At 45.6% G+C, this 14,044-nt stretch overlaps 1 long non-coding RNA gene across 1 annotated transcript; it reads left to right on the forward strand.

The window, feature by feature from the left end:
* The first annotated feature begins 63 nt into the window (after positions 1–63).
* Positions 64–13,820, forward strand: LOC145532286 (uncharacterized). Its single transcript, XR_014073128.1, has 3 exons — positions 64–226; positions 7,436–8,070; positions 11,112–13,820. It is a non-coding gene; the product is annotated as an uncharacterized LOC145532286 (long non-coding RNA).
* The last annotated feature ends 224 nt before the right edge of the window (positions 13,821–14,044 follow it).

Genomic DNA, 14,044 nt, shown 5'->3' on the forward strand with positions numbered 1-14,044 from the left:
CAACGTCCCAGGAGCGAGGACTGGAGCAGAAAGGGAGAAACAGACAAGGGCGGCCATTCCCGTCGGGACAGTCAGGCAGAGAGGACCTGTAGTTACCATGGGACTCCCGGGGAGTTTCTTGGCCTCTCTGCTCCTCCGTCCCCACCTGTGAAATGCACGACGGAGTGAGATGGATAAACTGTTGTGATTTTTGGGATCTTGGTACGTGAAGATGTGTCATTTGACTGTGTTTGGCAAAAATATTCCTGCTGGCTGGAGGCGCGTGGCTTGGAGGAAGACTGAGGTGGGTGATTGCGGTTTGACTCGGTTCAGCTGTTGCGACCAGGTGGGATGCTGGGCGAGACATGGATTGCGGTGGCGTGGGAGGCGTGGCCCTGCCTTCCGGGAGGGAAGGGGGCTGCCGGCCACCAGAGCTAACGTTGATGGACCCTTCTGAGCGCTCTGTCTGCTTGCACTCACCGCATCATCACCAGGCCTCACAGGGTAGGTAGGGGATGCCAGAGGGAACTGTGGAGGAGAAGTTTGAGCGGGTCCTGGAAGGATGAGTAAGGTGGAATGCGGTGGAAGGGCACCTGCCTTAAGGCAAATGCATGGGAGCAGGAAGAGATGGAGCTAGGGCAAACATGGAGGGCCCCAGGGGGAGAATCTGGTTCTGGTACTCAGCGGGAAGTGGCGGTGAACTTGGGTGGAGAGGAGTGTGGGATTCGCACTGAGTGCTAGGAAGGCTTCCATGGCTCACTAAAGTACCCTTCTACCCCTGCTCCGCCCAGGTATGGAGTCCTGCTGTGTTTTCAGGGTGTGGGGGGATGACGGGGGGAGTTGTCTGACTGGAGAGACTTGGTTGCCTGGGATCAGTCTGCCTTGTGTTTTGCTTCTGAGAGCACAGTCTCCAGAGGAGATTTGTTGCTGTTCTAGTTAAAGTCCAAGTGCTCCATTCTTCAAGGGAAAGATAGCACAAGAGACATCTTTAGACCTTGTCACAGAAGGAGGGATGGGTTGTGTGAGAGCGTTCAGCCTTGGAAGATAGCCAGGACAGAATATGGAAGTCAGGGTAGACTGTTGGGGGGTTTGGCAGTCAGGATGGGCTGGCCTGAGGTCTGCTTATCTGGATTTGTTTAACGTTGAACAAAGGCCCCTCTTGCCTTTGTCTGTGGTTCCTAGCATTTATGGACCTGAAGATGACTGTAGAGATCTGAGCATCTCTCAAGGAGTTCCTTAGGATGTCTGCTGGCTTCCTTCGTGGTCCAGATCCAACACTCTCAGGGTTGGCTTTGTGGTTCACACTGAAACGTCACCAAGATGTTTTATGAAATGAGTGCAAAACAGTGTAAATTGAGAACTCAATTTCTTAGTAATAACATGTATTTAGTGTGTTTGGAAGGAAAACAGCCTAAATTATAGGCAAGTGTGATGATCAAGATCTGACATAAACATATCAACAAAGATGAATTGCAGACACGGAAATCAGGAAAGCCTTTCTCACACCAGGCCGGGGATGTTCCCATGCCATCTCCTTCCCCTGGTGGAGCTGGCGGGACACATCACATGCCTCCAGGGGGCTGGGTCTTTGGCTATGGTGCAGGCAAAGCCTGGGCTGCTTTGATCTTTGGGCCCTGAGTACCTGAAGGAGGCGTTTCAGTGTGGTGTTTCAGATGCTGGGCAGAGCCTTTGCACCTGGGACCAGGGCCTTTCCAGTGGGCGGGGCTCTACAGATTGGGCCAGACTGCTTGCAGCTGCTTCTCCTCCTCCTGGCTGTGCTCAGGAGGGATCCTCAGCTTCTGAAACTCAACTCATATTCTTTTTGGCATCTCCTGCTGACCTCTGTATTGGTTTGTGCTCACTTTCCCTCTTTAACTGAGACTATCTCTATTTACTGATTCTTGGTGCTGAAAAAGCTCAAGTACTGACCCTCCAGACTTCTGTTTTTGTCGTCTTTGCCCAGTTCTGTGATTTCCTGAGTATAAACAATGCTTGATCTGGTTTATAGCAATTCCTAAGGATTGATTGCTTTTTTAAAAATCTGCCAAAGAGAAGTGCCTGGAATGGCAATTATTATTATTATGAAACAGGGCAGAGATGTTGGGCCTGGTGAACATTTTTGCCCACTTCAGGGGAAGGTTGCAGGCGAGGTGGGGGTTTCTTTAAGTCAAAAATTTCTCAAACTCTCTGAAAGTCCTTAAGAGCGAAGGGTTGGTTTTTGCTTTCTTATCTTTTAATATCTCTTGTCTAGACATTCGGGAGCCTTGTGATACGTAACATGGCTCAGCAACATTTATTTATTTAATAAAGCACTTTTGCATATATCAGAAGGTAGTGGTTTAGAACATAGATAATTGAAGATACGCTGCTCACATTCGAGTGATGGGCTTGCTCCCGTAGGCTGTGTACCCCTGAGAAACTCGCTCTCCCTGGGCTCAGGGTTTTTTCCACAAAATGGGGGCAATAATATACTTAAGTCATAAATTATTGTGGGGGTGGATAATAAGACATGTATCTAGTAGGTCTACATAAGCATTGATTACTACTATTATTATTAATACATTTATTCTCATGGCCAATTGTTTAGGTTAGAGGCATGATCCAAATTACCCCGGCTCCCAGCTTCTTCTTGCGTGTGCACTAGCTCCAAGCCCCGTAAGTTCACCTGGCCCCCGATATTTGGAGAGCTCCCAGGGGCCACTTCACCTGCACATGGCATCAAGCCCACTTACTGGGTCACACACATGTCCTCGCAGGCATAGCCTTTGGCTAATCACCCCTGTCCCTCTCAGTCCTGCCAGAAACTGGGGCGGCTTCATTGGCATCTCCAGGTGTGACTGCCTCTTGCTGTGCTCAGGCAGGTCTGGGAGTCCTTCCAGAACCATTGGAGGGGCCAGAGCCTCTAACTGCAGCGTAGCCCAGAGTGGAGCAGGGAGAATGGCTCGCTGCCTGTGGATCTGCACTCTTGACACAGGGCTCAGCCTTTCCGAGGTGGGAGATTTCCACCTCTCCCTTACCCCCCTCCCCCCACCAAAAGAAAACCCACCCTGCCCAACATGGGTGAGCAGTGGAGGTTTTTCTGGAGGTAAGACCAAGGATGTGGTTTCATTCCCAGGTGGTGTGGTGGTAAAGAATCTGCCTACCAATGAGACACAAGAAATGTGGGTTCGATACGTGGGTCTGGAAGATCCCTTGGAGTAGGAAATGGCAACCCACTCCAGTATTCTTGCCTGGGAAATTCCATGAATGGAGGAGCGTGGCGGGCTATAGTCCATGGCATCACAGAGAGTCAAATATGACTGAGCAACTGAGCACATACACGCAGCAAACCATCTCAGAAACTCTCTCTCTCTCTTTTTTTTTTTTTTTTTTAGCATACTTGGATTCTCTTCCCACTCATTTTCTGCCAGGAGTCTCCCTCAGCCTTTCTCCTTCCCTTTCCTTTTATTTTATTTTTGGTTATTTGGAATCATTTCCATGTTTGCCTGTCCCCTGGTATCTTGCTCACTTCGACCCCCAAGGTGCCCGTCAGAACTGCTTTTCAACACAGGAGACCCCTGGTTATGAACGAGTTCTTTCTCATACCAGCTGCTGAGAAACATTTCTGCCTATGTTGCACAAAATGGGGTTACCCCACCCTGGGGGTCATTGCCTTCCGCCTTGCAGACTGGCTTTATCGTCAGTCACTGTTTTCAACTCTACTCAATTCTGGATTCTCTTCCAACTCACAAAAGCTCTTGCTACAGAATTTGCCCTGTCCAGTGCTGCAGCCCTCCTGACTTAGAGATGCCCATGGTGTGGTGTCGGGCTCTCTGGGGATGGGCGGCCCCCTCCCCCACTAACTACAGTTGTCTTTATAACAGGTGTTCCATGCCTTAGACTACAGTTACCCACTGAGAATACCCAGTAATGGCCATCCCCGCTTAAGACCAGCCCATCCCAGTCTGTAGCTTCAGGAAGGTTACTAAAACTCCAACCCTTTTAGTGGATCCATGTGAGGGGCAATGACCTCAGAGTACTCAGGGGTCAGGCCATTTGTGGCCCAGCTTCTACCCATTTGTGGTGGAAAAGGCTTATCTGGCTGGATCACAGAGCACCTGCTTCTGAATTACCTGGCGAATGTGAAAAAAAATTGCCTGGGCTTTCCCAAGACCTACCAAATCAGAACCTTGGGGGTTAGGGATGAAGAACTTGAATTTTAAACAAAAGCCCTAGCTAATGCTTCTGCATGCCAAGGTTTGAGAATCACTTCTCTAGACCCCTCAGAGCCCCTCACCGAGGTATTATGGACATGGCATGTGAGTGGGAAATCAGCTGCTGTGTTAAGCCACTAAAATTTCAGGATAAATTTGTTATCGCAGCCTGTGTTTTAGGTCGCTTCAACGTGTCCAATTCTGTGCGACTCCATAGACTGTAGCCCATCAGGCTCCTCTGTCCATAAGATTCTCCAGGAGAGAATACTGGAGTGGATTGCCATTTCCTTCTCCAGGGGATCTTCCTGACCCAGGAATTGAACCTGCATCTCTTATGTCTCCTGCACTGGCAGGTGGGTTCTTTACCACTAGCGCCACCTGGGAAGCCCGTTATCACAGCCTAGCATTACCCTTACCAATATCCAGGCTAAATTCATCATCTCTCAGTGATGTTGGATAACTGATTTATCATTAAGGCATGTAATGAGATTTTCTTCAAGCTCCAGTAACAGTGGCTGGTAACCCAGTACCTGACTGCAGTGGGCAGGGCTGGGACACCAGGATGTCAGATATCATGAGTGCTCACTCTTGAGTCTGTCCCAGTGCAGGGTCAGCCCTGGGTTCTTCTCTTGCTTCACCCTGGTCCTGGCTCTGGCAAGGACTTTGGAAGAGCCCAGGCTGTTGATCTAAGCATGAGTGTTGGGAGCTCCTGCTTCTTTCAAGGAACAAATAAAAATGATCTATACCTTCCCCCTCCATGCAACAAAGACTTGCTGACACCTGCGTGTCAGGGCAAGGCGGTACTGTGACTAACCTGAAAGTGAGAGCCGCTCAGTCATGTCTGACTCTTTGCGACCCCATAGACTATACAGTCCATGGAATTCTCCAGGCCAGAGTACTGGAATGGGTACCCTTTCCCTTCTCTAGAGGATCTTCCCAACCCAGGGATCGAACCCAGGTCTCCTGCATTGCAGTTGGATTTTTTACCAGCTGAGCCACAAGGGAAGCCCAAGAATACTGGAGTGGGTAGCCTGTCCCTTCTCCAGGGGATCACATGGTCATAGTCAAACAAGGAGGCAGATGAATAAAGAAATCATGGGGCCGTTGGTTCTGAAGGGAGGGGATGAGCCGAGAGCTTGGGAGTCAGGATGAGGAGAGGCCAGCTCAGCTCCCCTGGCAGACAATAGTGGGAGAGCCTCACAGAGTGGTGCCTCATGCTTGTGCTTGGAGGAGGGTGGGGTGAGTGTAATTGATGATGTTCTTTCAGATACTCCAGTTGGCTGATGATTTGTCACTGGGCTCTTAACATCATTGAAGCCCAGACTTGGTCTAGTTTTCTAGAGAGGGTGACTCCAGAACACTCACCCTCAGAGGAGGGCACATGCCAAGTGCTGGGCCAGGTGCCTGGTCATAGGAATTGCTCAGGAAAGGTCACCTGCATTGACTGGGGTTGAGCTGTGGGAATGGTCAGAGGGAGAGAAGAGGTGGGAAGCTCTATAATGAAGAAATTGATGAGAATTATTAAAAATCTTAGTAATATTAATTGAATATTTAGTATTTTCCAGGCATGGGCCTGAGCACTTTACCTGTACAGAGATCACCAAAAACCCCATGAGGGGGATACTCGTATTCATCTCCCGTGCCAGCTGTGATAAGGCACCAGAAACATAATGGCTTAAAACTGCACAGACTTACTGTTCTGCGATTCTGGATCTCAGGAGTCTGATTCTCACTAGGCTAAAATCAAGGTGTTGGCAGGCCTGTCTTTTCTGGAAGCTCTAGGGGAGATTCATTTCCTTGCCATCACTAGTTTTTGGAGGGCACCTGCATTTCTTGGCTCGTGGCCCCTTCCATCTTCAAAGCCAGTGATATCAGTTGAGTTCTCCTCAGCTGCCAACACTTTGGTTCTCTCCTTCCTCCCTCTTCCCCCTTTAGAGATGCATGTGTTTACATTGGGCCCACTAGGATCATGCAGGCTAATCTGTTTATCCTGATATCAGCAAGCTTAATTCCATCTGCCGTCTTGATTATCCTTTGTTAGGTGACTTGACATGCGTATCTTGAGGATTAGGACATGGACATCTTTGGGGAACCTTATTGTGCCTACATGAGAAAGTACTGTTAATGAAAGAGGTGTTATTAAAGGAAAAACAAGGGCTACTACCATGATTAGAAGGTTGAGCACTGAGTTGACTTATTTGTCAAGGGAAGGCATGCAGTGGAGGAAATTCATCAGGTGGCTTCTGGAAGGGAAGATGTCAAGGAATTTTATGTGTTAGGGAAGGGAAGTTTGTTATTATGTAAATTAGGAATTGCCATTTGCACCCTGGATTGGACAGAATGCATCTGTTGGTTTGTACATGGTCAGTTAATGTAAGTCTTGCTGTGTATTGGTCAAGACAGACCCTTCAGTTAGGTCTATGGATGGTCTTTTGATCTGGGGTCTCTCCAATTCCATTGACTGTTTATTAGCTTCAGCTGGTAACAGCCAGGGTGTTGAGACACAGCATTCAGTGCCACTGCCTCAAATGGAAGGGCCTTCTTTTATCTCTTTTTGCTCCCAATTTACAGATGAGGAAGCTGAGACCTAGATAGGTCATGTAACTAGCGAATAGTGGAGCCATAATCCAAACCTACAGAGTTAAATGCCAAGCCTCCCTTCTTAACCACCTCTCTTCTAGACCCAAACTCCAGGCTTGCCTGACACACATCTCCTGAATCCACCCAAGCCAAGGCAAGAAGCTGCCAGTGGAGAATTCAGCAGTGGCACTTGCTGGAGGTTGAGAGGCCTGATGGGAAATTCTGTGCCTGTCCTTGCCAGGAGTTTTGGGAAAAGCATTTCCTGAGAGAACGGGGACATTTGTAGATGAAACTCACCAACCATCAGGCAGTGCTTCTTGCAGCAGAAAACATGATCAGCTTCTGACATTAACCCCGGGGCAGGAAGGAGCAGCTCATTAAGCTCTGGCGGGGATGCTGACAGCCGCAGACGGGAGACCATGTTTATAAACGACTTACAGTGGGGACCAGTGACACCTCATTACAGGCGCCCATCAAGGGCCTTTGCTTCCCTCTTCATCTTCCACCATCAATCTTCCAGTGCAGAGCCTGTAATTAGGACCTGTATTGACTCTTGATCAATTTGTTTTGTTAGGCTGAGGAGGAACACAGCTGGTTACGTGTACACACTGAAAAGGTTGTCATATGAAAGGGTGTGTGTCTGGGGGGAGGAGGGTGGGGGAACGGGTAGGGGGTACACCCAGGGTGCCTGGCTCGCCTGCAGCCAGAGAAACATGCCTAAGGGACTCATTTCCTCTGGGGCCACCATGGCAGCCAGGGATGGCAGTTCATATCCCCAAAATGAGCTGGGGTATCTGATACTGTCAGTCATGTATCACGTGGAATCACTGGCTCCCATTTACTGAGTGCCTCCTGTGAGCGAGGCCCTGCACTGTACCATGTGAGCTAATTCTTAAATCAGCCCTACCCGGCTTCTCCAGGAGGAAATGGAAGCTTAGTGTGAAAAAATAACTGGCCAAGATCAAGAAAGCCCTTAGTGAGATTGCCTTAAATTGTTTTGTTTCATCACTAAGTTGTGTCCAACTCTTTTGCAATTCCATTTACTGTACCTGCCTGGCTCCTCTGTCCATGGCGTTTCCCAGGCAAGAATACTGGAGTGGGTTGCCATTTCCTTCTCCAGAGAATCTCCCCAACCAGGGATCGAACCCACATCTCCTGCATTGGCAGGTGGATTCTCTCTTACTGAGCCAGCAGGGAAGCCCTACATTAAATATATAATGATACTAGGAACTCTCGGCTCAGTATTGACCTAAATGGGAAGGAAATCCAGAACAGTGGGGATATATGTATATGTATAGCTGATTCACTTTGCTGCACAGTAGAAACTAACACTGGAGAAGGAGATGGCAACCCACTCTAGTATTCTTGCCTAGAGAATCCCAGGGACAGAGGAGCCTGGTGGGCTGCTGTCCATAGGGTCACACAGAGTCTTAGCAGCAGTAGCAGAAACTAACACACAGGATTGTAAAGCAATTACACTCCAATTAAAAAACAAAAACAAAAAACCAACAACATAGTGTCATATAGACCAGGGATGGGAAAAGATCTTTGGTTCAGCTCAGTGGGGGACACTGCCACATCTAAAAAAAAATGTATTAACTTGATGGGGTGGAGTAAGGGTGAGGGGCTAGAATCAGCCCGTCTAGCAAACAGGGAGCCCTGGAGGCTGTTGTCTGAGGATATGTGATTGCCTCTGGGGGATTGCTGTCTGTCCTGTCAGAGAGTTTGCTGCTGAGATAAGCACTTCCTTGGGAGACAGGCCATCAGACTCTCTCCATCCAACTTGTCACTTTACTCTGGTCGCATAGCCAGCTCCACTTGCATTGAGTCCAAATCACATGACAACTGTCTGGTGATGAATTGGCTTCCCCTACAGATTCCCTATGGATAGATAATGGTTGATTTAGCCATTGCACTTCTCATGGTGAATTTAAATATTGGCATCTGGGTATATGCATCAACTTACTGTAAGCTTGGTGAATGAAGAATCTAGCCTTAAGGGATGGCCACAACATTTAGTTATGGATAAGGACAAGATCCTGAACATTGAGGCTACAGTTAAACAGCTACTCTTAATCAATTATCCTGGGAAATTTGTCTGTTGTCTTTCCTGAGTGACACTGGGTCCTAGAGGCTCATCTTAAAATCCATGGCTATTACCTTTTAGTATCAAGGAAAGCAGGGCTTGATATCACCTTCCTAGTCTTTTTTTAAATAATTTGTTTTATTGGAGTGTAGCTGATTTACAGTGCTGTGTTAGTTTGTGGTGGACAGCAAAGTAGTGCAGTTATTGTTGTAGTTATTCAGTTGCTCAGTCGTGTCCAACTCTTTGCGACACCATGGACTGCAGCACACCAGGCTTCCTTGTCCTTCACCATCTCCCAGAGCTTGCTCAAACTCATGTCCATTGAGTCAGTGATGCCATCCGACCATCTCATCCTCTGTCGTCCCCTTCTTCTCCTGCCTTCAATCTTTCCCAGCAGGGTCTTTTCTAATGAGTCAGCTCCCTATCCATCTCTCCTCTACCTCACCTTCCTAGTCTTGATCTCTTGGTACAGACTTTAGGCAGTGAAGGCTCTGCCCTGGAGAAGATGGGATGGAAAGGGAGGTGGGAATGAGGGCTTCAAGATCTCCCAAATCTGCATGGGAGAGGAAGACAGCAGGAGTTGGGCTCTCCAGTCTGCTCTCTGGGTTTTATAGGTTGAGACTCAGAGTTCTGACTCACTCCTAGATCCTCTCTCTAAGAAGCAACTCAGAGGCTGGGCAGGGCCAGCTTCATTGTAGGCCCTGAGGGAGGTAAGAAAATGATGTTCACTTCAGTTTAGTTGCTCAGTCATGTCTGACTCTTTGCGACCCCATGGACTGCAGCATGCCATGCTTCCCTGTCCATCACCAACTCCCAGAGCTTGCTCAAACTCATGTCCATTGAGTCGGTGATGCCATCCAACCATCTCATTCTCTGTCATCCTCTTCTTCTCTCGCCTTCAATCTTTCCCAGCGTCAGGATCTTTTTCAGTGAGTCAGTGCTTTGCATCAGGTGGCCAAAGTATTGGAGTTTCAGCTTCAGCATCAGTCCTTCCAATGAATATTCAGAACTGATTTCCTTTAGGATTGACTGGTTGGATTTCCTTGCAGTCCAAGGGACTCGCAAGAGTTTTCTCCAACACCACAGATCAAAAGCATCGATTCTTCAGTGCTCAGCTTTCTTTATAGTTCAACTCTCACATTCATACATGACTACTGGAAAAACCATAGCTTTGACTAGATGGACCTTTGTTGGCAAATTAATGTCTCTGCTTTTTAATATGCTGCCTAGGTTGGTCATAGCTTTTCTTCCAAGGAGAAAGTGTCTTTTAATTTCATGAAAAGATGAACCCCTGACTAATACAGTTCATAATAAAAAATCAGACATATTTTTCTTATGGGAAAAGTCAGTTCTTCCTGAACCTTGAGGAGGAGCCCAGATATAGGCTCAGAATGTGCCTGCAAATTCTCTGATGGTCCTCATATTAAAGTGGAGTCTGTCCCCTTTCCTTGAACCCAGATTTACTTTGTGACTGGATGACCAGCAGAGTAGGATGGAAGTGATGCTTTGTGACTTCCGAGGGCAAGTCACAAGGGGAGATAGAGCTTTCCCCTGGTTCTTTTGGGATAGTCACATTTTGTTCCCTCAACCATGACATAAGAATACTGAAGCTGCCATATTGTGAGGAAACTCAGGACACCTGGACATGAAGGAATACAGATAAGCCACCCTCCCTCTGCCCTGCCTAATTCCCGATCCGCAGAGTACATGAGCATAATAAAATAGTTGTTTTAGGCCCCTAAGTTTTAGGGTAGCTTTTAATGCAGCAAAATATAACTGAAATGGTTGCTGATTTTTGTGGCTTGGAATTAGACTCTTAAATTGTTTGAGCCAGACAGTGTCCACCTCACAGGTATGAGGGTGATGTTGAAGCTTCCAGAAGGCAGTAGGTTCTCAGTAGGTTCCAAAAGGCCCTTCCCTTGTCTCTTGGGCTGTTCTTTGGAGAACAGGGACCTTTCTTCCAAGTCAATAGGAAAGTTTTACATGAGCTCCACTGCCTGTTTCTAATTAAAATTGTAAAAGCCCTCTGTTAGCACCTTAATAACTTCTGCCAGGCTGAAGGCAAGTTTCATAAATAGAATTCTTAAAGAAAATCTGAAGCTACTTCTATAAAATAAAGAATCAGCCCCCAGGGCCTAAGTGCAGTTAACTGAAAAAAAAATATTTCCCCTGTTCCTAGGGCTGCTGCTGCTAAGTCGCATCAGTCGTGTCCAACTTTGTGCGACCCCATAGACGGCAGCCCACCAGGCTCCGCTGTCCCTGGGATTCTCCAGGCAAGAATACTGGAGTGGGTTGCCATTGCCTTCTCCATTGCATGAAAGGGAAAAGTGAAAGTGAAGTCACTCAGTCGTATCCGACTCTTAGCAACCCCATGGGCTGCAGCCTACCAGGCTCCCCCGTCCATGGGATTTTCCAGGCAAGAGTACTGGAGTGGGGTGCCATTGCCTTCTCCGGGTTCCTAGGGCAGTAGCTCTCAAAGTGTATTGAAATCTTAGCTTGCCAAAAATGCAGATTTCCGAGCCTCAACATGAAGTAAATATTTTTGTGTGGCCCAGAAATCCTGATTTTTAAACAAGCACCTCCATTCCACTGAATTTTTAAAAAATAGCTTTATTGAGATATAATTCATATATCATACAATTCATCCATTTAAAATATACAATTCAATGATTTTTAGTATATCTGTAGAGTTGGGCAATCATCAGCGTAATCAACTTTGGAACATTTTCATCACTTCAAAAAGAAATCCTATACACATTAGCAGTTATCTCCCCATTCCTCCCTACTCTCCTTGCCCTAGGCAACCACTAATTTACTTTTATCTCTGTAGATTTGTCTATTCTGGACATCTCACATAAATGGAATCATATAACAGTCAGTCCTTTGAATGCCTTTCTTCACTGAGCATAATGTTTTCAAGGTTTAGCCATCTCATAGCATTATCCGTACTTCATTATTTTTTATTGAATAATATTCTCTTTTATGACTCTACCACAATTTATTCATTCATCAGTTGACAGACATTTGGATTGTTTCTACTTCTTGGTTATTACGAGTAATGTTTCTCCGAACATTCATGTACACATTGTTACGTGGATGTATGTTTTCATTTCTCGCTCCATTTTTCTTGAGTATGTATTTTCCCAGATTGGAGTTGCTGAGTTATATTGTAACTCTGTGGCCAATTCTTTGAATAACTACCAGACTGTTTTACAGAGTGGTTGCACCGCTTCACATTGATCCCCACCATGTATAAGAGTTCTAGTTTCTCCACATCATTGCCAGTGCTTATTATTATCTGCCTTTTTTGAGTATAGCCATCCTGGTGGGTGTGAAGTGGTATCTCATTATGCTTTTGATTTGCATTTCCTTGATGGCTAATGAGAGCATTTTTCACCTGCTTATTGGCCATTTTCCTATCTTTTTAAGAGAAATATCTGTTTAGATACTTTGATCCCCCCCCCTTTTAAACTGTGATAAGAACACTTTATATGTGATCTACTCTCTTAACAAAATTTTGAATATACAATACTGTCATCTATGTGCACATGGTTGTACAGCAGATGTATGGAAGGTATTCATCTTGCCTGACTGAAACTTTCTGTTCACTGAATAGGAACTCTTTCTTTCTCCTTTACCCCAGCTTCTGGCAACCACCATTCTACTCTGCTTCTGTTGGTCTATTTTAGATTCTTCATATAAATAGAATCTTACAATATTTGTCTTCTGTAATTAGCTTATTTCACTGAGCGTAGTGTCCTCCAGGTTCTTGCATGTTGTTGAATATAGGAGGCTTTCATTTTTTAAAAAGCTGAGTAACATTCCTTTGGATCTACATACCACATTTTCTTCATTCATTCATTCATCAGTGGACATTTAGGTTGCTTCCACATCTTTGCTATTGCTAATAATGCTGCATTGTAGATGAGAATGCAAATAAAGCACAAGTTAATGGGATGATATCCCATGTTCATGGATCAGAAGACTTAATATTGTTAAAATGTCCATACTATTCAAGGGATCTACTGATTTAATGCAGATCCTATTAAAATCCCATTGGAATTTTTTTCAGACATAGAAAAAATACTCCTAAAATTCATATAGAACCATAAAGGATCCTGAGTAGCCAAATCAATCTTGAGAAAGAAGTACAAAGCTGGAAGCCTCACACTTTCTGATATTAAATTACATTACAAAACAATAGTAATGAAGACAATGTGGTTCAGATGTAAAAACAGACATATGGGCAGTGGAAAAGAATAGAGATCCCAGACATAAACCCATGCATATATGGTCAGCTGTATACATGGATGTTTGCTAAGAGTGCCATGAATTCACAATGGAGAAAGGATAGTCTCTTCAACAAATGATGTTGGGAAAACTGGATATCCACATGCAAATGAAGTTGGATACTTATACACAAAAGTCAATTCAAGGTGGATTAAAGACAAACACGAGGCTTAAAACCATAAAACTCATAGAATAAAACATAGGGGAAAATCTTCATGATATTGGTCTTGGCAGTGATTTCTTGAATATGAAACCAGAACTACAGGTAACAAGAGCAAAGCTAGGTAAATGTGATTACATAAAATTAAAGAGCTACACAATAATGGAAACAATAGAATGAAAGGAAAAAGTATTTTCAGACTGTATCAGATAAGGCATTAATATACCAACTGTATAAGGAGCTCCTACAGTTCAATAGCAAAAACCCCAAATAACTAAATTTAAGCATGGACAAAGAACTTGAATGGACATTCAAAGAAGATATACCAATGGCCACAGGGACGTGAAAAGATGCTCAACATAACTAATCATCAGGGAAATGCAAGTCAAAACCGCAGTCAGACATCATCTCACACCTATTAGGATGGCTATTGTTTAACAAAAAAAAAGCAAAGATAGCACGTTGTACACAGGAATGTAATCGGTGCAGCCATTATGCAAAGCATATGGAGATTCCTCAAAAAAATTAAAAATAGAACTACCATATAATCCAGCAACCCCATTCCTGGATATATATTCAAATGACTTAAAAGCAGAATCTCAAAGAGAGATTGACATCCTATCACTTGGAGACTGCATCCTGGGTTTCAGAGCTCAAGTACCCTCTAGGAAAGGGAGGTGGTTCCCAGGGGAACGGAGAGCATCGTCCCTTGGGGAGCAACAGCAGAGGTCTGGCTGGTGTTCCCGGTGTGGTGCT

The sequence above is a fragment of the Giraffa tippelskirchi genome, chromosome 13, assembly GCF_054371585.1.
Source record: "Giraffa tippelskirchi isolate mGirTip1 chromosome 13, T2T-mGirTip1v1.2.pri, whole genome shotgun sequence".
NCBI classification, from domain to species: Eukaryota; Metazoa; Chordata; class Mammalia; order Artiodactyla; family Giraffidae; genus Giraffa; species Giraffa tippelskirchi.